Source organism: Lactuca serriola, chromosome 7, assembly GCF_051521515.1.
Source record: "Lactuca serriola cultivar US96UC23 chromosome 7, Lser_US96UC23_V15, whole genome shotgun sequence".
Lineage (NCBI taxonomy): Eukaryota > Viridiplantae > Streptophyta > Magnoliopsida > Asterales > Asteraceae > Lactuca > Lactuca serriola.
The window spans coordinates 26,566,975-26,590,945 of record NC_136414.1 but is presented as its reverse complement, the minus strand read 5'-3'; positions in this window follow the sequence as shown (position 1 = coordinate 26,590,945).

Below are 23,971 nucleotides of genomic sequence, written 5' to 3'. Positions count from 1 at the left end.
GATAAGTCCAAGCCCATAAATCCAATATTAGGGTTTTCTAAACCCTAATTAGGGTTTCCAACCCCATCTTAGCCCAATAGGCCCAAAACCAAGTTCTTAAGCTCATTAGGGTTTTCCTTAGGTCAATTAGGGTCTATTAGACCCATTAGGGTTTTCATTAAGCTTATTAGGCTTCATTGGGCCAGTTAGGGCTTACAAGGCCCATTAGGGTTTCAAGCACCCCAAACTAATTAAACTCAACGAGGCAAACACACCGCCACCCGACACGGCGGCCGGTGGCGGCAGCCACCACCCTACGGTGGTGGTTTTGAGATTTCTATTATTATTCTGACATGATTACAGTTTACTACGCAAAAATGCAGAAATAACGCACACACTAGTTAACATAAACGCACATATGTCGGCACATGGTGGCAGCCACCATCTCACGGTGGTGGTGGTGGCTTTTCCGGCCAACTAACACCCCCACAACGGAATACACCCATTAAGCACCCATTTTTCTCGGGAATGAACGTGACCACCCACCTTACGGTGGCGTGCGGAGGCGACAACAAGATAATGACCACCATAGTGGGCTGCCATGGTGGTTCCCGTGATGATTCCAGCCAAACAAGAGCATCCATAAATGTATTCGGCTAGCATACCACCCGCCGGAACAAGGTCGTTGCACGGCATCCACGCAGCTACGACTGGCGGTAGACGGAAACTGGGGCGCTGAAGGGCGGTGACAGACATGACGGTAGCGCAATAGGAACGTAGCTGGTGGAGGAGGGGAAATGATGACAACAGCAGCAGCTAACCACGATGGTCGATGCACGGATTCACGATGGCAGCTTCGGTGGTGCTAGGTGGCGACAATCGGTGGTTAACGACCTCAACGATGGGGTGGCAGCTTCGTCATCTACCCCCGACCTCCCTATCGGACGCGGCTCCCACACGAAACTCAATGTCGGCTGAGGAACCCGATAGCGGTGAAGGCGTCTTGGTTGCGATGTGGCAGATGGTGTTGAACTCGACTAAGCAGCGGCGACAACGACCGACTAGAGAGGCTGTGGGTAGCGGCCGGTGATTGAAGATGGAGAGGCTGGCGGTTGGATAACATGGCTCTAGGGTTAGCGTTACGGGAGTGTTTTATACCTGGCTCCAACCAAACTCACTTCCATAATGGCGATTATGGCCCCTCCTTCCAGAATAATTTCTAAATAGCTCCCATAATTACCCATTACACCCCTGCTCCATTAATTCCTTTCATTTTATGTCCAACATTTACCATTCAACCCCTCATTTACAAATTATTCTCAATTAAACTTCATATATTACCCTTTTGACCCCGACCTTCAACCCACTTTACAAATTGAGTCCGAAATTTACCATTTAACCTTCTAAACTTTTAATTATCACTTTTTAACCCCCAAAACTTTCAATTATTTATTTTAGGGCTACTATTCATTCATTAATTTATTTATTTACCTAATAAATAAACGGGGTGTTACACAAAATGAAGTGGGTTATTTTCGGAAAAAAAAAGTTCGTTTTTTATATATTAGCATGGATCTGTATGAAAAGAGGAAGAAAAATCGAGAACAACGGTATATTCGTTTTTTTTTTTCGTTAAAAAATGTGGGCTAAAAAAATTTAAACGAAAAAAAGACATGATTTTTTGGTAAGGAGATGGATTTTTTGGAATAATATGGTGTGTGTGCGTCCAGTGTACAAATGTACATCTATTTCCATGGCCATCGATCATTATGATTTCCGACACTCACGATTGAATACTCGGTTCTTTGTTAATTATGGTTCTTTATTGAAACTCACCATATATATATATATATATATATATATATATATATATATATATATATATATATATAAATTGGACTATTTAGATCTATATATTAAAAACTTAAAAAAACATATTAAAAACCAAAAACCTAATTATAAAAAAGTCACACTCATATGTAAGCACTTGTTACAACTTCATAGGCCTGTGTGACATTCCCATCTTGTAGTGCTTATGTGTTCGAATGAAAAAATCGCTACTAAAATGCAAAGAAAAATAAAGAAAGGAAAATGACTTATATGGGTAACTATGTTTCAAAATTGTTCAAAAGATATCATTCAAGTTTGGTGTGTCCAAAAAACACCAACGAAGTACCTTTTTTGTTCAAATTTGACCTTGTGGTAACTGACAATTACTGGTAGAAATAAGTAAAGGAAAAAAAAGAAGAGGAAATGACTCAAAGGGGTAACTATGTTTCAAAATCGTTCAAAAAACACCATCCAAGTTTTGTATGTTCAAAAAACACCATCCAAGTAAACTTTTTGTACAAAAAACACCAACAAACTATTTGTTTTGTTCAAATATTAACCACCAGTAACTGGCTCTTACAGGTTCAACGATGACTTGGCTTAACTATTATGACATGACATAATAATTATTGAAAAAGAAATAAATGATATATTCCTTTTTTAAAAATCGATTTAGGGTTTCTTCATGAACGGATGACTTCTTCTTCTCCTATGCTTGCTCTTCTTCTTCTAAAGTGATGATCTTAAACTCAAGTGCAAAATCCTAATTCCTTACTTAAGGAAAAAAGGGCTCCTTTACCCCTACCTTAATGGGCCTTCTTCCCCCTAAGGCCCAAATCCATAAAAAGCCAAAAAAGGAATCCAATCCCAACTACAAGGCCACTAAGGCCCAATATGGCCCAAGAACCCTTAACATGGCCTTAAACGCAAAAAATGACCTGCTACAATCAGGTGGGCCCGAGGCCTAACTTAAACAAGTCCATGCATACACCCAACACATGCTGAAGCCCCTCCGATATGGATTTTGAGCCAGTACGTCCGGCGTACTCCTAGCGTACGCCCAACGAACTCAACTAGGGTCAAGAACCGCCAATCTTCCAAAAGCCATACTTTCTTCATTTTAAGTATGATTTTGTCATTCTTTATATCCTCGGGAAGGAAACGAGAAGCTCTACACTTCTATCAACTCTACCTTGCCTTAAAACTTTTCTAACATAAACCCAAACTTCATAAAGACTCGAACTGATACATATTGATATTCCCTTGGGCTCCAACACAAACCAAACACTCAGTCCCTACAACCTACATTATCCATCACCAAATGGGCGTTACAGACACCACGACTTGTTACGAACGAATATAAATTTGAATACATCGTGCGCAAGTATCAGAACCATATCCTAGGAAACATCCAAAAGAAATGGTACGAAACAATAAAATAACAAGAAAAGGACAAGAGACGTGTCTGTCTGTAGACCGGATAATAAATGAAGGACTGGTCAAGACTATAAACTCTTCTAACAACGAGCAGCCTATAAATACCTCAAAGACATGATATCTGAGGCAGAGTATGGTAAGGCAAAAAAGAGATAGCATACATAGCATTAAGGTAACACTAAGAATTACAATCTAATTTAGGCATCAGAGAGCTATGTTGGGTCCAAATTAGATTGCGATTTCGTTTCCGAAGGCCATAACCCTCGGTATGGCTGTTTGATGCCAAATTTAGCTCATGTGGATATAAAGAATGACGAAATCGGACTTAGAATGAAGAAGTTATGGCCTTCGGAAGATTGGCAGTTCTTGACCCTAGTCGAGTTCGTTGGGCGTACGCTAGGAGTACGTCGGGTGTACTGGCTCGACATTCGGATCGCAGAGGCTTCAACATATGTTGAATGTATGCATGGACTTGTTTAAATGAGGCCTTAGGCCCACCTGATTGTAGCAAGTCATTTTTTGGGCTTAAGGCCATGTTAGGGGGTTCTTGGGCCATATCAGGCCTTAGAGGCCTTGTAGTTGGGCGTGGATGCCTTTTTGGGATTTTATGAATTCGGGCCTTAAGGGGAAGGAGGCCCATTGAGGTAGGGGTAAAGGAGCCCTTTTTACCTTAAGTGAAAAATTAGGGTTTTGGACTTGAGTTTGAGATCATTACTTTAGAAAATGAAGAGCAATCATAGGAGAAGAAGAAGTGATTCGTTCATGAAAAAACCCTAAATCGATTTTTAAAGGAGGAATATATCATTTATTGTTTTGTCAATACTTATTATGTCATGTCATAATAGTTAATCAAAGTCATCATTTAACCAGTAAGAGCCAGTTGCCGGTGGGTAATGTTTGAACAAAACATATAGTTTGTTGATGTTTTTTTTGTACAAAAAGTTTACTTGGATGGTGTTTTTTGAACATACCAAACTTGGATGGTGTTTTTTGAACGATTTTGAAACATAGTTACCCTTTTGAGTTATTTCCTCTTGTTTTTTTTTTTCCTTTACTTATTTTTTACCGGTAATTGTCGGTTACCACAAGGTCAAATTTGAACAAAGAATGTACTTCGTTGGTGTTTTTTGTACAAATATTTTACTTGGATGGTTTTTTTGGACACACCAAACTTGAATGGTATGTTTTGAACGATTTTAAAACATAGTTACATTTTCCCAATAAAGAAGACCAAAGATTATATTTTTCACACAAATGATGTAATTGTGCTAAGTCCACATATGAACTAGATATTTATTATTTGTGTCGATAAGAGATATACAATTACATTGAGATTCTATAGAGAGAGTTGGGTAGGGACAAATAAAATCATATCTAGACAATGCGTGACATTAACATAGAATCACCATCCAATTGAAGTTTATATTAAAACCAACATAATTTCCGATGTGGAACAACCTTGATATCCGCCAATAAGAGTCGGTCTCAACAACTCAACACACACACCATGAAAGCCATCACCAAAAAATAGTTTACAAATTCCAAGTCTAGTCCACTGGAATACGATCTTATTTTGGTTTCCCGTGATTGTAACAAGCACAACCTACGAGCTTTGACATACCTTATGTACAATGCTATGCACATACTATTTGCAACGGAATTAGCATCTAGTTGTTACTTCTGATAGCAACATGTTTATAAGATTCATTTTCTTTGCCTTGATATTAATGAAGTATTTATTTATTTCTAAAGTCGAAGGACAATTGACTGATTCTTATTAAATTGGAGGGGCCATGAATATCTAATTTCATATACCCACAAATTGTGGTGGGGAAAATTATAATTGATATCTCCATACATTGAGAATCTGTCAACGAAAGTGATATATACAATGATTTATTTTTTGTTTCGTTTAAAATTTAAATATTAAATAAATCAATAAATATCAAAATTATACTTTTCAATGATAGCAACTTTATATATATATATATATATATATATATATATATATATATATATATATATATATATATATATATATATATATATATATATATATATAATATTAGGTATAAAATCATCAAAATTGACTTTATTTTGATTAAAAAACACAATTTTTTTTCATTGTTAGCTTATTCTTATTGCTTTTGATTAGGTATAAAATCATCAAAATTGACTTCATTATTGATTAAAAAACACAATTTTTTTTTCATTTATCCCTAACATCTATATATTTCGAATTTATTGTTTGTATTAGACCTCTAGTAAGTTTCATAACTTTCTTTGACATCTACTATATGTACACTTGCATGGTTCTTTTTTATGTGTTATGAGAAGAAGTTTATTGTGTTTCTAATGAACAATTTCAATCTTTCACTATAGTTTTCTATATTAAATTTGAATATGAAGGCTTATAGGTAGTTGATAATGTATTCTTATATATGGTTTGTGGTTCAAAATTAAATATTTAAAACTCCATAAAAATATGTACAAATCCTATCATCTAGTCTAATAAAGGATACAAGAAAGATGGTAAAGAGATTTGATTGTATTTAGTTAAAACTATTTAGTTTTTTATAGTTGTATACCTAATATTAGATACATAACAATCACATATTCCCTAAGCCCATATATATATATATATATATATATATATATATATATATATATATATATATATATATATATATATATATATATATATATATACTAGTAGCATACCTGCGCGATGCGGCGACGCCAGATAGTTACGTTCAACAGATAGTTTGAATGCGGCAATTAGTTTTCTTTTGTGTCAGATAGTTCGTTTCAGCATTTTGGTGGATTGTTTTATGCCGGGTAGTTTCTTTTGGGGAATAGTATATAGCTAGGTATGTAGAGGCTATGTCGAAATAGTTAGTTTATCGCAAGTGGAGAACGTGTTGTATTGTTATGGATAGTGCGTTTGGTGTTCGAAATGTCCCATAATATTCCTTAAAACAACGCCAAATGCCTAAATTATATAACGCCTCTTAATAACATAATTTCTACTAATTAAGTAATTTAAACTTAAATACATTTATAGTTTTGCGATTATAATGGATTGAATTTATTAATTTAAATATTATTTCATTGTAAGAAATTAACTATTCAAATTTCATGGTTTACTAAAGAGTTTTTCAACGAATATTTCAATGTAAGTTCAACGAATATTTCAATGTAAGATTTTGAATGGACTCGGAAAGAGATGCAACTCTTTGATTTTTTCATAAAATATATATAATTGTTTTTATTACCTTTATTGTAAAAAGGGTTTTAATTATAGATAATAATAGTATAATATTAATATATCCACATTTCATGAAAGTGTTATTACGTTCCTAAATTTATTTACTAAAATTATTTTGATATTTTAAACTTTTAAAAGTATTTATAAATTTATTTATTTAATAAATTAATGATGTTTGGATATTTTTATTATTGATACAAATAAAATCTTGAGAATATGCAATATATAAGTTAAAACATGATAATATGTCATGAACCTTGTGCAACATCCTATGCTACTTTAATATTTCTCTCTTATTTTAATTATTCTTTCATTTATTTGAAAATAAATAATTTAATTTTGTAAAGTAAGATTTAATTATGTAATTTAGTAGAAGTTTTTTTAATACATATTTAGAAAATAACTAACCTAATTTGAAATAGTTATAAAAAGGTGAAACATACAAACTTTTTTTCCTTTAGTTTAATTGAATGCAGTTAATTCATATAGCAACCTTTGTAAATAAAAAACGTAAAACCAATGTTTAATTAAATGCAAAAGTTGATTCATATTTTTTTTAATAATTAATAACTACAAAAACTTTGTTTACATATCTATTTTTTATTAAAAAATATATATAACAAATAAACATCAGTACTTCACTATTAATCTTGAGTTAGAAATGCAGCAGCAAATAAAAAAAATAAACTTTTATATTTTTCTTTATTTTAGTTTTATTTTCTGATTCAATCAAAAACATTTTTAAATTTTAGAGACTAATTATTAAAAGGAATGAAAGCAACCTCTATAATAACTACATATACAATTTATACATATTATTTTGAAAAACATATTTCAGGTTTCAGATATGAAAACACATAAACAAACATTATATTAACAAAATAAGCTATTTTATACTTATTAAACGCACATCAACACGATTTGAAAGAATTTTTTATACTATATATACATTCAAGGATAAGAAATTTTTTTTCTATTATGTGTACCACCTTAGAAGACTTGGTGCAGAAAACAAAAACAGAAAACACTCATTTCAGGCTAAAAAAATCTGTTTTGAATAAGTTGGTTCATAAGTTGGCCAATTGTTTATACCTTGCTCTTCAACAAATAGAGTCTCTTTCTTCCTGTTGAAGATCAGATTTCAAGTTACTCTTCTAATAGCACATTATTGTATATTAAGTAAACAACCCAAGAACTTATTCACAATAACCAAATTGATTCACATCATCATATACATGATCCTTGAAAATAGAAACTAAACATAAAAAAGTAGTTTTGCTTTTTGTTCATCTATATCACAAAACAAATAATTATAAACCTACACACAAGAACCATATACAATCATATCTCTATAACCCGATCAAAGAAAAAGGGAAAAAATTAAATGAAACCATAAAATGCATATTCTTTGGTATCATATGACAACCCTGCAAAGGAGACAAATCATGCAGAATCAACGTTTTGATCTTTTAAATTAGTAAATCACAAAATATTTTCATATAATATTTTTAGTAAATATTATCAAAAAGATTTCAGATCTGTAAATCATATAATATTTACAAAAAAAAAGAGAAAGCATAAGAAAACATGAGTTGTATCTTGGCAAAAAAAAACATTTAGATGTGTCCTCACTGTTGGCCAATGCTTAACAAAATTAACCAAAGTCTTGTGGATTTTCCAAAAGTCTACATACCGGTTAAAGCTAAACTTCTTCCTGGGATAACTTTTCCCAACAAAAATGATAATGTTGAATCGGTAACCAACACAACCTGTAAAAATTAACAGAAAATGAGATTCTACAAAATACCCAACTCTGTTTCCATGGAAACACAACAAAAAATGGAATAAAATTGAGCATTCTAGCCATTGTATAACCTCATTCACCAGCAACCGTAAATTATATTAAAAAACCTTAATCACAAAATGATTCCTCCAATTATACATCCAGTCCATTTCTCTATCTTCATAGTGTGCTTCTTCTTCCTTCCAACTTTTCCCTTAAAATCCCCCCAAATCCAATCAAACAACTTGTAGAAAACAATCCCTACAAACAAATGTCAAAATAAGAATCAACTTCATTACAACATTACAAATCAATGGGTTCAAGAGGAAACATAAAGACTTGAGATATTGTGTTAAGGTATAAAACGATGTCTTTACTTGAAGGCCTTTCTTTGAAGCAATATCTCTAACAGCTGCAAAATTACGGATTAACTCATTATTTAAAACTAAAATATTGTATACAAAACCCAATTAACTAAACCATGAGAAAATTAAAGTGCTTTTTACATCAGATTAAATAAAAACACCACCTTTTTCTGAATTGTAGACAATTTTAAGTAAATGGAAGCTTCAGGTGGAGATTTACCTTCACCTAGTCGAAAGAGACGGAGAGAAGGAGAATGTGATAAATTAAACTCATGGTCTTGCATAAAACTTAGTACCCTGTTGCATCTTTCTTCTCCATCTTGTTCTCACAAGGTGTTGTCTTTGTCTAATCTTGACCTGCAAACACAGTTTTACTAAACTTTTAACAATTGTCATTCATTTCAGAAAAAAAACTCAAGATCATACAGAAAGAACATAAAATTAAACTTAAAAATAGTGTAATTGAAACTTTATTTTTTTTACGTGTAAAGAAGGCGAACAGTCGAGCCCAATCGGACCCAACCAGGTCAATAGATCTTTCAACACATAGAAGCATTCTTGTCGATGCATTTTGTACCACCGATATTTGGTACTCAATATAATGAGTTCACCCAGCAAAAAGGTAAACCAGAAGACTCTATTCTGAACATAGTTTAATCATTAATTTAGAATGAATTTGAAAAGAAAAGATAAATACAAAAATTAATACATAGAGCTTGCTACAGAAACCTTGTTCTCATGGGAAGCCTAAATCGAGCACCATCAATGTACAATGCACATTCAACATATAACTGTGGTTTTTGTTGGATTAGTATCTAAGCCCGTAACTATATTTGGTAAGTATTTGACCCGGTTGTGCATGGTCCTTTTGGGTTGCCTTCACCAAAGCAACATGATAGGATGATTTATGAATAAAGAGGTTATTATGATTTATTAATATGTTATATGAATAATATATTAATGGAGAAATCATATAATTAAATTAATACTAGACAAGGGTTAATTAAGAAATTAATTCTATGGTTAAAAGAGATTAATTTAATAACAGGAACTTAAACTGTCAAATATGTGATAGTTGAGTGTTCGGCTGAGGAGCCTCTTGGACTAGGAACGGACAAAATTAGGATGTGTCCATCCCTAATTTCGGCCCTAAGTCCCTATTCCAGAAGCTTCCTTGGATAGCTTAAGGCATAAGCTGTCCATTAGGATTTTTGACTGAAACCGTAGCAACTCCAGTATATAAATAGGACCCTTAGGCTCCAGAATTCGGCTACCCTATTCCTAAGAGTGCAAGAGCCAAATTCAAGAGCCTCCAACCTCTTTCGAAGATCATTCTTTTGCTATTGGTGTTTGTACGCTATTAGAGGAGTGGCACTTGTGACTCTAAGCTTCAAAGACAAGAAGATTCAAGCAAGCAACAAGAGGTAACCATCTAGATCTGATTTATCACATTAATTTTGAATTATACTTACTAGATCTAGGGTTTGAAAGTCTTGGATGAATGAATGTACAATTAGAGAAACCTAGATCCAAGCATTAGGGTTTGCATAAGAACATAGGATGTTCTTTTGGCTCAAACCCATCAGTGGTATCAGAGCTTTGTTTGGTTTCTATTGTATTTGATGCCTTGAATGTTCATCATGCTTTAAAATTGATTTTTTAGGCTCACTGTCTGATGAACTCGACGAGTTCCATGAGGAACTCGACGAGTTCCAATGTGGACTCGACGAGTTTAGCTGTCAAACAAAAAGATTTTCGGGATTTCATGTTGTTTTGCTTAAGGATACTTACCTAAATTGTTTTAAACTAATAAAATCCGATTTTTATTACCATTTTATGAATATCCTTAACAAAACAAGAGATAATTACCAATTGTTTGAATAATAAATTCTTTATTTGATAATATTTGATTATTTGAATTTATTTAGTGAATTATCTTGTAAATAATCTTGATTTGGTCAAATTTAGATAATCATTAAATTAATTGTTTAATTTAAAATTATTTGCTATTTTGATCATTTGTGTTTTGAAAAGTTCAAAACTTGTCCTCAAGTTTTGAAATTTAAATTTTATGATTGAAATATTTAATTTGAACTATTTAAATTTCAAACCCTAGAATTTTACAAGTTTAAAATTCAACCGTATACTTTATAATATATATATATATATATATATATATATATATATATATATATATATATATATATATATATATATAAAACTTAAAATGCTAGTCTTACCGTTAGTAAGCCTCATTCACGAAGCCAATCCCTAAGGGGGGGTATAAGGTTATGGCCTATAAAATAGTCATTTAATGGGTGTCCACTATCACCCACCGCTTCCTTGATTGGTGGAGGGTCGTTAGCCGAACGGGTAGGATATAGCAACCCTTTCTCATTAATAAGTATAATTAATTATAAAAGTAACTAAATGTTTTTATAAAATTCCCAATCTTAGTTACTTTAGGCAAAAGTGAATTGATGCAATTCCATGAAATTACACTTTGTACCTTTGCTAAGACGTTAGTGGAACGTGTGTAGTTAACCGGCACACTAATTGGAATCTAAGCAAAGGTGGCGAAGGGTGACTCATTGTTTGTCATAATTCGATGGAGTGTGTGTGGTTAACCGACATATTGAATAGGTGACTGTAACAATGAGGGAATTATGTACATTTGCATGGTTATTCACACCCGCTTTGTGATCCTCGGCATCCCAGTCACAAACTATAGGGGCATATCAAGATTTAAACATGCCATTGAAAAGTCCAATGAATCTAAAAAAGATCTAGGAGTTTTTAATACATTTAAAACTTAATCTCTTTTTCGTTTTTCATGATGGAGAATTAGTGAATCGTCATTCACTTACCAACAAATTATTTGCATGTTAGATTACGACATCCCTTTTCTAACGTGTAAATAATGTTGTTGGATCCTAGCCCAAGTTTCTCCTTTGGGTGTTTAATTAGGGATTCATTTCTATTTAAACTTTGTTCTTTTCCTTTTCAGATGTCGAACATGAACAACAACAACGCATCCGACTGGAATTCCTCTAGCTTATTCTCACTCATGAACTTGTGTGGGAGGGTGATATTTGACGGAAACAATTTCAATGATTGGATCCGTAACATAAGAATGGTCACCCGTTACGAGGACAAAGAGTATGTCCATGACAAGGAGCTGAAGGAGATCGACATGAACACTGCCACTCCCAAAGAGATCACTGCCTTTGAGGCCCATGAGCGTGATGCCACGAAAGTCCATTGCATCATGCTAGCAACAATGACTTCGGAACTCCAAAAGTCCTATAAGGACATATATCCCTACGAGATACATCAAGACTTGCTGGACTGGTACCACCAAAGTGCGTGGCAAGAAAGGTACGAGATCATCACTTCGATGATCACTACCCGAATGGGTAATGGAGTGTCCCTTACCACCCATCTGCAAAAGATGCAGCGATATGTTGATCGCCTGCTAAATTTGAATGTTAACTTTGATGAAGAGCTGGCGAATGATATCATCCTTCACTCCTTGCCTCCCTACTACAACCATTTCCGCATGACCTACCACATGAATAAGGAAGAGGTCACTTTGAGAAAGCTTCAAGGCTTGCTAAGGACTGCTGAGAGCAATCTCAAAGATAAGTCTGTTGCATCAACTCCCGCTCCAACTGTTGCCCCTGTTTTGGCTATTAGGAAAGGGAAGGGTAAGAAGAGGAAGGCTCCCTCTAAGAGCCACCACAAGGGAAAGTCCCAAGATGGTACCTCTTCTATTGGAACCAAAGTTGGTTATGCTAAACCTAACTCAAACCCCAAGGAGGTAGAGTGCCACCACTGCCACAAGATAGGGCATTGGAAGAGAAGCTGCCCAAAATATCTGAAAGCAATCAAGGATGGGATCAAGCCATCCTATGCAGGTATTTACACAATTAAATCTAATGATTCACCACATTCCATTTCTTGGGTACTTGATACAGGATGTGGTTTTCACATTTGTTTTGATTTGCAGGTCCTAAGGAAAGATAAGGATGTGGAGCATGGGAAGATAAATTTGATCATGGGGAACAGAAGATCGCCGCCTATTATCAAGATCAGAGTTTACTCTTTAATGCTCAGTAGTGGATTAGGATTAGATTTAAACAATTATTTCTATTCTCCAGATATGGCAAGAAACATCATTTCATTTCACGGTTTATATAGACAAGGTTTTAGATATTCATTTGATAATGAAAAGGGTTCTATTAATGCTTATCTTATGGTGTCTTTTTTTTTTTGAAGAATTACCTTGTAATGGAATATATGAAACTATGATGGTTGTAGATAACTTAGGTAATGATGTGTTGTGTATTGATTCATCCAATGGTTTGGATAAAGCATGCTTGTGGCATTGTCATCTTGGACATGTCACCAAGAAACGCATTGCCTAACTCCAAAAGGATGGAGTGTTGGAGTCATTCGACCTTGGGGACGATGACGTGTGCGAGTCTTGTTTTCTTGGAAAGATGAAAAAGTCACTCTTCACTGTAACTTGTGAGAGGAGTGAGGGTTTAATGCATCTCATACAAACCTATGTGTGTGGGCCCTTTAGAACCACCACAAAGGATGCGGGCCGCTTCTATGTGACCGTTACCGATCTTTATAGCAGATATGGGTATATCTACTTAATCAGGCACAAGTCAGAAACCTTTGAAAAGTTCAAAGAGTTTAAACAAGAAGTGGAGAATCAGTTGGGCAGGAAAATCAAGATGCTTCGATCCGATCGAGATGGAGAGTACCTAAGTCTTGAATTCCACGACTATCTCAAAGAATGCAGAATCGTTTCGCAGTTGACGCCACCTAGGACACCGCAATTGAACGGTGTGGCTGAGAGGCGTAATCAAACCTTATTGGACATGGTTCATTCCATGATGAGTCGTGCTTCACTACCTATCTCATTCTGGGGGTATGCCTTAGAGACTGCCGCCCATATCCTTAACTTAGTCTCTACGAAGAAGGTTGCCAAAACACCTCACGAGACGTGGACAGGGAAAGCTCCCTCCTTGGCACATATCAAGGTTTGGGGTTGCGAGGCTTTCGTAAGACAAGAGACTCACGACAAGCTCGAACCTCGTAGTGAGCGGTGTATTTTCATCGGCTACCCGCATAAGTCCTTTGGATATCTCTTCTATAGACCGAATGATAATATTGTCTTCGTTGCGAGGAGAGGGGTTTTTTGAGAACGGGAACTCATAAGCCAAGGGGATAGTGGGAGGCATACCGATCTTGAAGAAATTCAAGAGTGGAGCAATGAAGGAACTAGGGATGTTATTCGGGTCGGAACCGAACCGAACCGACCCGAACCTGAATAAACCGAAAACAGAATAAGGGTAATTATATGAACCGAAAACCAAACCAAATAAGAAATACGGGTTCGGTTCGGTTCGGGTATTATTCTATTCGGTTCGGTTCCGGCCCCAATAACCCAAATAACATGTATAAGATGATTAAGGAGTCGAATAACCCGAATAACCCATATAACATTTACAATGTGATTATAAATAGTGTATTTTGTATGACTTTTTTAGCTTATGATAAACACAAATAACACGGATTAACTATTCTTGATATATAAAATATAAAATCCAACCACCACATTCTTAAGATATAGTTATTAAGCAACATATTAAACACTAATATCTAAAACACCCAAAAATTTATCTATAAGTATATAAGTTAAACATTAAATTACTTGGGTATTTTGGGTAACGATTAATAGAACACAAGACCGAATAAGCAATCGTGCAAGTGGAAAAAAAGAATGTGACTTTTCTTATTCGGTTCGGTCCTTTTGGACCGAATAAGCCGTTATTCGGGTAACCCGGACCGAATAACCCGAAAACCGAATAAGCCTTATATAGATACCCGAAAACCGAATCGAATTGTTTATTCGGGTCTAATTCGGTTCGGTACGGTTCGGGTTTTTGGGCCAAATTCTCATCCCTAGAAGGAACCTCTAACGCTGACGCTCAACTCGAGGAGGAAACTACGGTTGAACCAATCGATGAGTCCTTACCTCTTAGGCGTTCCAATAGAGTTAGGGTTCAACCCCTGTTTTATGGTTTTCATATTACTACCGAAGGGGATATGTTCATTAGTGATAGTACACTAGTGAATTTGGACGAACCTAACAGCTATATGGAAGCCATGGCAAGATCAGAGTCTGCAAAGTGGAAAGAGGCGATGGACAGTGAGATTCAGTCCATGTATGACAACCAAGTTTGGAATTTGGTTGACCATGTACCAGGACGTAAGACGGTCGGGTGCAAGTGGATCTTCAAGAAGAAGACCGACATGGATGGGAAAGTGCACACATATAAGGCTCGATTGGTCGCGAAGGGTTTCACTCTAACTCCCAGAGTTGACTATGATGAAACCTTCTCACCGGTTGCTAAGATAAAGTCTATTAGGGTGATGCTGGCCATTGCTGCATTTCATGATTATGAAATATGGCAGATGGATGTCAAAACCGCTTTCCTTAATGGGAAGTTGGCTGAGGATGTTTACATGGCTCAGCCAGAGGGTTTTGTCAATCTAAAGCATCCCAATAGAGTGTGCTAGCTTGAGAAGTCCATTTATGGACTGAAACAAGCATCTCACAGATGGAATCTTTGTTTCGATGAGAAAGTCAAAGAGTTTGGTTTTCTACGAAGCGATGATGAATCATGTGTATATGTCAAAGCCAGTGGGAGTATAGTTAGCTTCCTCGTATTGTATGTCGATGACATAGTGCTCATAGGAAACGACATCCCGACACTGCATGAGGTTAAGTCCTGGCTCGGGAAGTGCTTCGCTATGAAGGACCTCGGAGAGGCTTCCTATATTTTGGGAATAAGGATAGTGAGAGATAGAAGCAATAGACTAATAGGACTTAGTCAGAATACTTACTTGGACAAGGTACTAAAGCGTTTTAGTATGGAGAATTCAAAGAAGGGGAGTTACCGATCCAAAGTAATGCCAAGTTGAGTAAGACTCAAAGCCTGAGTACCGAAGTAGAGATAGAAGAAATGAGTCGAGTACCATACGCTTCTGCAGTTGGCTCGATTATGTACGTTATGACTTGTACTCGCCCTGATGTGGCCTTCGCTCTGAGCATGGTCAGCAGATATCAAGGGAATCCTGGCAAAGCACATTGGACCGCAATCAAGAATATTCTTAAGTACCTTCGGAGGACCAAGGAATGGTTTCTAGTCCTCGGTGGGAGTGATGACTTAAAGGTACGACAGTACAGTGACGCCATTTTTCAGACCGACAGGGACAACTACCATTCGCAGTCGGGCTGGGTCTTTACTCTTAATGAAGGAGCAGTGACTTGGAAAAGCTCCAAGCAGGAGACCGTAGCTGATTTAATGTGTGAATCAGAGTACATTGCAGCGAGTGAAGCATCAAAGGATGCAATATAGTTGAAGAACTTCATTAGAGACCTTGGAGTTGTGCCAGCGATAGAAGAGCCCATGGAAATTTTCTGTGATAACGAAGGAGCGGTTGCCTTGACTAAGGAACTGAGGGATCATGGCAGATCTTGACATATCGACAAAAAATATCACTTTATTTGACATTGGGTGGAAGAAGGACTCCTCGTAGTAAAGAGGGTATCGTTAGAAGATAACCCAGAAGATCCGCTTACGAAGGGACTGAGCAGGGTTAAGCACTTGCAACATGCTAGGAGCATCGGGCTGAAGGATGATATTAGTTTAGATTAGATAGTTTAGAAATGTGTAATAGATAAACTGTAACTAACATTTGATGATTAAATAAAAGATTATTATTTATTAGTAATGTTATAGTCTTATGATTATTGTTTACCTATTGTTTCACTTTGCATGTTTTGACTTCCTGAATAATGAGATTACTCGAACCGTCCACAGTCGTTCATATGTTGGAAGTAGGTATGAATGAAGACTGTCATGAATTGGTGTGTAGATCGTCTAAAGTGTATTAGACATAGCAAAAGTTTGATGCAACATTCATGAGTGCTTATGAGTTTGATTTGAGCATTGGAATAAACCCACGCTTGCTGGAATCACTTCATGGAATTTATCTCGATTGATCGCAACACAATAATATCATATGGTCTTAAAACCTAGATATATGGTTTATTGTTTGCTAATTGGTTATGCATTGATAATGTGTAAACGCATCAGTAACTTGATGTTATAAAACGCATTGTTGTGTATGATTTAATTAGTGAATGGAAAATGCATATAAGTCGAAGTTTATCTATTCCTTTTATTCTAAGAGGGTAAAAGCGATATCAGGTCTCCTCGATGATTTGGTTTGACTTATGTGCCGAGCCCAGTCATGACTGAATTGATGTGTTTAATTAAGTTCTATGTCAGACGAATCAGAGATCGAGAAACAAACTGCTGGACAATAAGTATGACTATGTTCCATGTAATTCTCCGCATGATATCTAGAACAGAGGATCCTATGATCCCTTATCTAAAGGACAGGTTACTGATAAGATCAGAGTTTAACATCGTCTTTGAGAGCAATGATTGCTAATCGGATTGTGCTGACATTTGTAGTTACTAGACTTATCCAAGTGGGAGACTGTTGGATTAATGTCTAAGCCCGTAACTATATTTGGTAAGTACTTGACCCGGTTGTGCATGGTCCTTTTGGGTTGCCTTCACCAAAGCAACATGATAGGGTGATTTATGAATACAGAGGTTATTATGATTTATTAATACGTTATATGAATAATATATTAATGGAGAAATCATATAATTAAATTAATATTTGACAAGGATTAATTAAGAAATTAATTATGTGGCTAAAATAGATTAATTTAATAACTTGAACTTAAACTGTCAAATGTGTGATAGTTGAGTATTGGGCTGAGGAGCCTCTTGGACTAGGCATGGATGAAATTAGGATGTGTCCATCCCTAATTTCGGCCCTAAGGCCCTATTCCATAAGTTTCCTTGGATAGCTTAAGGCATAAGATATCCATTAGAGTTTTTGACTGAAACCCTAGCAACTCCAGTATAAATAGGACCCTTAGGCTCTAAAATTCGGCTACCCTATTCCTAAGAGTGCAAGAGCCGAACTCAAGAGCCTCCAACCTCTTTCCAAGATCATTCTTTTGTTATTGGTGTTTGTAAGCCATTAGAGGAGTGACACTTGTGACTCTGAGCTTCAAAGACAAGAAGATTCAAGCAAGCAACAAGAGGTAATCATCTAGATCTGATTTGTCACATTAATTTTGAATTATACTTACTAGATCTAGGGTTTGAAAGTCTTGGATGAATGCATGTACAATTAGAGAAACCTAAATCCAAGCATTAGGGTTTGCATGAGCACATAGGGTGTTCTTTTGGCTCAAACCTATCGGTTTTTTGTCTTCAATGATGTTACTTATATCAGCTGCATATTCAAGAAAGGGTACTCATAAATTTGAATTATGAATGCTTTTTTTGTGGTGGGCATGGGGTAGATTTTGATGTTCAAGTTCAAGCACATCACGTAGGTTTACCGAATCACTCAGAACTTATTTCCTTCCTAAACAAAAAGGAAACTTACTGATGATTAAAAAATAATTCAATCTCATTTCTATCTATATCCTATTATTGTCAAAAATGAATAATTCAGTAGCGTGAACTCTTTATAAAATACGACTCCCATAAATATATGGTGGCTTCAATTTTTACGAAATTGAATGAGTAATGAACTCTAACAGATAGCAAAAATCGTATTAGGGCTTCGTAAACGCTAATTCAAATTAAATGACGGGAATTGCAAGGAAATTCACCTGGATTAGTGGAATTAGTCGAAGGTAAATGCCCTTCTAACTTTTCGATTCTGAAAGTAATTGGAAGATTGATATCGCAAGATAAGAAGAATCGAAACACATTCAACTAATACATCTTTGTATTTCTCTTTCTCTCGAACAATCTCTACCTATCTATTATTTCTCTCGATCGATCTACATCCTTTTTATGCATATTTGCAATGGATTTTCGTTTAACAGGAGATGGGTAAAATAATATGATGAACTGAGAGGATGGGGAGGTCCGATGATGATAAAAGTAGCATGGTGGCGTAGGGATGAGGCGGTGAGATGATGAAGATGTCGATTGTATGTTCTATGAGATTAGGTCAACAAAATAGAGTGACATAGAGTAATTATAAGAGTTTACAAAATTAGGGTAATGCTTATTTACCTTCATATACTTTATAATTTTCTTTAATTTAAAATTTAAAATTTAAATGTATTAGTAATTAGAAAAATACCAATTAATTATAGCCACACATCTTAAAAATCAGATGGTTCAGATCTGTTCTTGCATTCTCAACCTTTTAGGTGTTCTCATTTGATCCTACTCCTATATATATATATATATATATATATATATATATATATATATATATATATATACACTCAAAAAACTTTAGAAGTATATGTTTTGTCCTGTCGATTTTGATACATCCTTCTTTCATTTGATTGACACATGTTGAGTTATCTTCATAAATTAAAGTTGGTTTTTTATTTTTATCCAGTTCAAATGAAGACAAAATGAGTTTTTCTTATCGATCTTAATCGTGCATATTCTCTACTAGCTTCATTTTGTGCAATTGCTTCAGCATGATATGAGGATGTGGCAACAATTGTTTGCTTTTGAGAATGCCAAGAAATCGCAGTACCTCCATTCATGAATATGTATCCAGTTTGAGACCTAGTTATGCGAGGATCATAAAAATAGCATGCATCTGCATAACCAATCATACATTGTTTTGAATTGTTAGGATAAAATAACCTTAAATCAGTAGTTCCTCGAAGATATCGAAAAATATGTTTGATCCCATTTCAATGTCTTCGTGTAGGGAATGAGCTAAACCCTTCTATCAACTTTATAGCGAAAGAAATGTCGGGTCTAATACAATTGTTAAGATACATAAGAGCCCCAATTGCATATAGATATGCTATTTCTGGACCAATAACTTCTTCATTTTCTTCGTGGGTACGAAATGGATATTTGTCAATAGTTAATGATATAACAACCATTGGTGGCGCTTAAAGGATTGGCATTGGCCATATTGAAATGTTTCAATACTTTTTATGTATAATTTGATTGATGCACAAGTATTCCGTTAGATATATGCTCAATTTGCAAACTAAGACAATATTTGGTGTTTCCAAGATCTTTCATTTCAAATTATTTCTTTAAATGTTCAATCACTTCAAGGATTTCTTTATTTTTTTCCAATAATGTTTACATCATCAACATAAACCTCTATGATCACATATGCAGATGTTCTTTTCTTAATAAATACGGATGGACAAATAGTGTTATTTTTATAACCTTTACTTTTCAAATAAGTTCTTAAACGATTGTGTTACATACGTCCATATTGATTTAACCCATAAAAGATCTTCGTAAATTTATAGAATACATTTTCTTTGGGTTTTTCACTTAATGCTTCAGACATTTTAAATCCTTCAGGGAATTTCATATAGATATCACTATCAAGTGATCCATACAAGTAAGCTGTAACAACATCTGTCCATAAGATGCATCTCTGAATTTTCAGAGACTGCCAAGCTGATTAAATATATAAAGTGGTTGAATCAATTACCGATGAATAAGTTTCATCATAATCAATTTTAGGTCATTGAGAGAAGCCATGAGCTACAAGCCTAGCCTTGTATCTTACAATTTCGTCTTTCTCATTTCTTTTTCGTACGAAGATCCATATATACCGTAATGGTTTCACAACACCAGGTGTGAGGATAATGGCCCCCAAAACATTTATATTTTTAATGACAGATTGTGGTTCATGATCATCATTAATAATATCCCATACAATGGAATAAGAAAATATTTCACATATATTATTAGTTTCATCTTGGTCACATACTTTTTTTGTTTGACCATAATTTATTGTAACATTTTCCTCTCCTGGGGGAATTTTGATATTTCGTACTTCTCTAGGAACAATTTCCTCGTGATCTAGTGAATATTTTACTCCTCTTTTTTGTGGGTTTATATCCTTAGAACCAAATGGTTTTCCAATCTTCAGGTGTGTTTTAGACCCTTGAGTGACTTTATCATTAGATTGTCCATATGGAATTTTCAATTCAAGCTGGAACACTGACAAGTAGTATATATGATTTAGTCACCCTTTTGTGTCTGTAAATGCATCAGGCAATTGATTTTCCATATTTTGGAAATGCATTATCTTTTAAACTTCCGTTTCATATTGATTTATGCGTGGGTCAAGGTATGATAAGGAAGGCCATGCAATGAAATATACTTTTGTAGAATCTTTTTTTCTCCCCCCAATGGTGGAAAAATTGCCTCATCAAACTGGCAATCGTCTAGGTGTGCTATAAAACACATCACTTGTTAAGGGTTCAAGATATCTTATGATAGAGATGGACTCATAACATACATATATTCCCAACCTTCTTTGAGGACCCGTTTTTGTCCTTTGTGGCACTGCAATATAGACGTATGTTGCACACTTAAAAATTCTCATACAGAATATATTTGGCTCTTGACCAAAAGCAAGTTGTGGGGGAAAATATATATGATATGAACTATGCCACATGCGTATCATTGATCCAACTTGTAAGATTGCATGGATCCAAACAGAAACGGGAAGTTTGGACCTCATTATCAATGGTCTAGCTATTAGCTTGAGGTGTTTAATTAGTGATTCAGCTAAACCATTTTGTGTATGTACATGAGTAACTGGATGCTGAAAAACAATTCATACAGACATATAGTGGTCATTAACTGCTTGTGAAGTAAATTCACCAGCATTATCAAGTCTCACTTTTTTGATAGTATAATTAGGGAAATATGCCCTTAATTTAATAATTTGATCAAGAAACTTTGCAAATGCCACATTACGAGTTGATAATAGGAAAACATGAGACCATTTTCTGGATGCATCTATTAGGACCATAAAGTATCTAAATGGTCCAGATGGTGGAAGAATCTGTCTACATATATCACTTTGAATTCTTGTAAGAAATATAGGTGAATCCCTTTCAACTTTCATTAGAGAATGTTTTATAATTAACTTTCCAAGTGAACAAGATGTATGTGGTCTTCTGTTACTGGATTGAGGGAACTTCTGGTCCTTCAATGGATGCCCATGCATATTCTTAACTATCCTTCACATCATTGTTAATCCTAGGTGACCTTACCTATCATGCCATAAACTAAATGTCGCAGGATCACAATATTTTTCTTTGATTTCCATATTTGATTCAATCATATGTATATATGTGTAATGCATACCAAAATCAAGTTTTGGTAGTTTTTCAAGCACATTGTTTTTTTTCTATAATATACATATATTTCCTATTTTCAGTGGTCACAGTTTTTATGTCATGTCCTTTGAAATATATGTCATTTAAACTTAGTAAGTTTCTATTAGACTTTGGAAAAAATAAGGCATTTTCTATACAAAAGCTTGTACCATTTGGTAATATAAAATAGGCTTTCCAAGTTCCCTCTATCAAACCTACATGACCTAATATTGTATGTATGACTACTTTTGTTGGTACTAATTTTGAAAAGTATTTCTTTGATTTCAGAATAGTGTGTGTACTATCACAATCTGATACAAAGATCTCCAACCTTTTCTTGTTGTTGCGCTCCAGTTGGACTCATACTAAACTTCACATTTGAAATAAATAATAATCCAATAAACATTATCATAATAACTATTATAAAGAAAGTTTAATTATTTTAGGAAAGACATTACCTGAATAACAAAGGAAGGAAAAACAGGTTTACTAGAAAAGCAATAAATATTTTTAGTTTATGTCTTCCGTGTCATTGCAGAAATCAACAACAGTTAGCGAAGTGCTTTCAACACTATCAATGAGGTTTGCTTCTTTTTCCTTTCCTTTAATGGACTCTTCATAAAATTGACTAAGATGTGCAGTTGTGCGACAGGTCCTTGAGCAATAGCCTGTTCTACGACATCTATAACATGAACCATCACATTTTTGTGTTGTCTCAACATGATGCCTTGCTGCTTTGGCCTTGTGTTACTTATGGACATTGTTTCTTTGAGGAGATTGGTAATTATTACTTTCCTGGACATGACCACGATTATTACCTTCTCCACGACTATAATTATGGTTCTAATTATGGATTTGGTTTTGATTAAAATAGTCACGACCTCCTCCTCGACCACGACCACGACCACGTCCTCATCCACATGTATTGCTTTGATGACCATCATTATTTGTAGCATTTGTTTTAGGAAGTGCTATTGAACCCATTAGACGACATTCATGGTTTTTCATCAAGTGGTCATTGTTTTGCTCTACAACAAGTAGGAATGCATTCAATTCAGAGTATTTTGTGAGACTTTTGCAATCAATATTGTTGCATCCATGTAATGTTTTATGAATAAAAAGTCGAGCAAGTTTTCTCCAACATATCTTCATCAGTAACTTCATGTCTGCAATATTTGTGTTGTGAACATATCTTGAACAATGTTGAGTTGTATTCATTTTGTAACATCCCAAAACTCAAAACCAATTTTTTTGTGTTTATATTAAATAAACCATCAACCAAACATGTATGCCAAAACCATAAGGTATTTAGACAGTATCCATAGACATCCCAAAAGTACAGCAGAGTCAATAAAGCGGAAAATCATGGTGTGTGAAATGCGATCATCCCGAGCTTTTCCTCTTTAAACCGGAAGTACTTGAAACATAAACTGAAAACTGTAAGCACAAAGCTTAGTGAGTTCCCCAAAATACCACATACCATACATATATGTCAGCTCAAAGCTGTACCGGGTCTATTTCACCCCCGAGTCTATTTCAACTCATATGTGAGCACAATGTTATACCGAGTCTATTTCACCCCCGAGTCTATTTCACCCCTGAGTATATTTTAACTCATATGTCAGCACAAGGTTGTACTAGGTCTATTTTACCTCATATATACAACAAATAGGCACACAAGCATACAACACATACAACGGGAGTTACAAAGACTACAAGCACATACAATCCCTAGTTTCATATAATATAGTGAGCGAACTCACCTCGCACAACAGCTTAGAAGTCAACATCCCCTCAAAATCCCACAACAAGTGCTAAATGCCACCTAGATAATCACACAAGGCAAAACCTTAATCTACCTATCAAGACATTAATAGATGAACAAAAATCCACAAGTCAAAAGTCAACCCTCAAAGTCGATGGTCAAAGTCAACAATCAATGTTGACTCTAGCTGACCACCATGACATGGTCTTCCTTGGCCACGTCGTGGCATGCATACGACCAAACA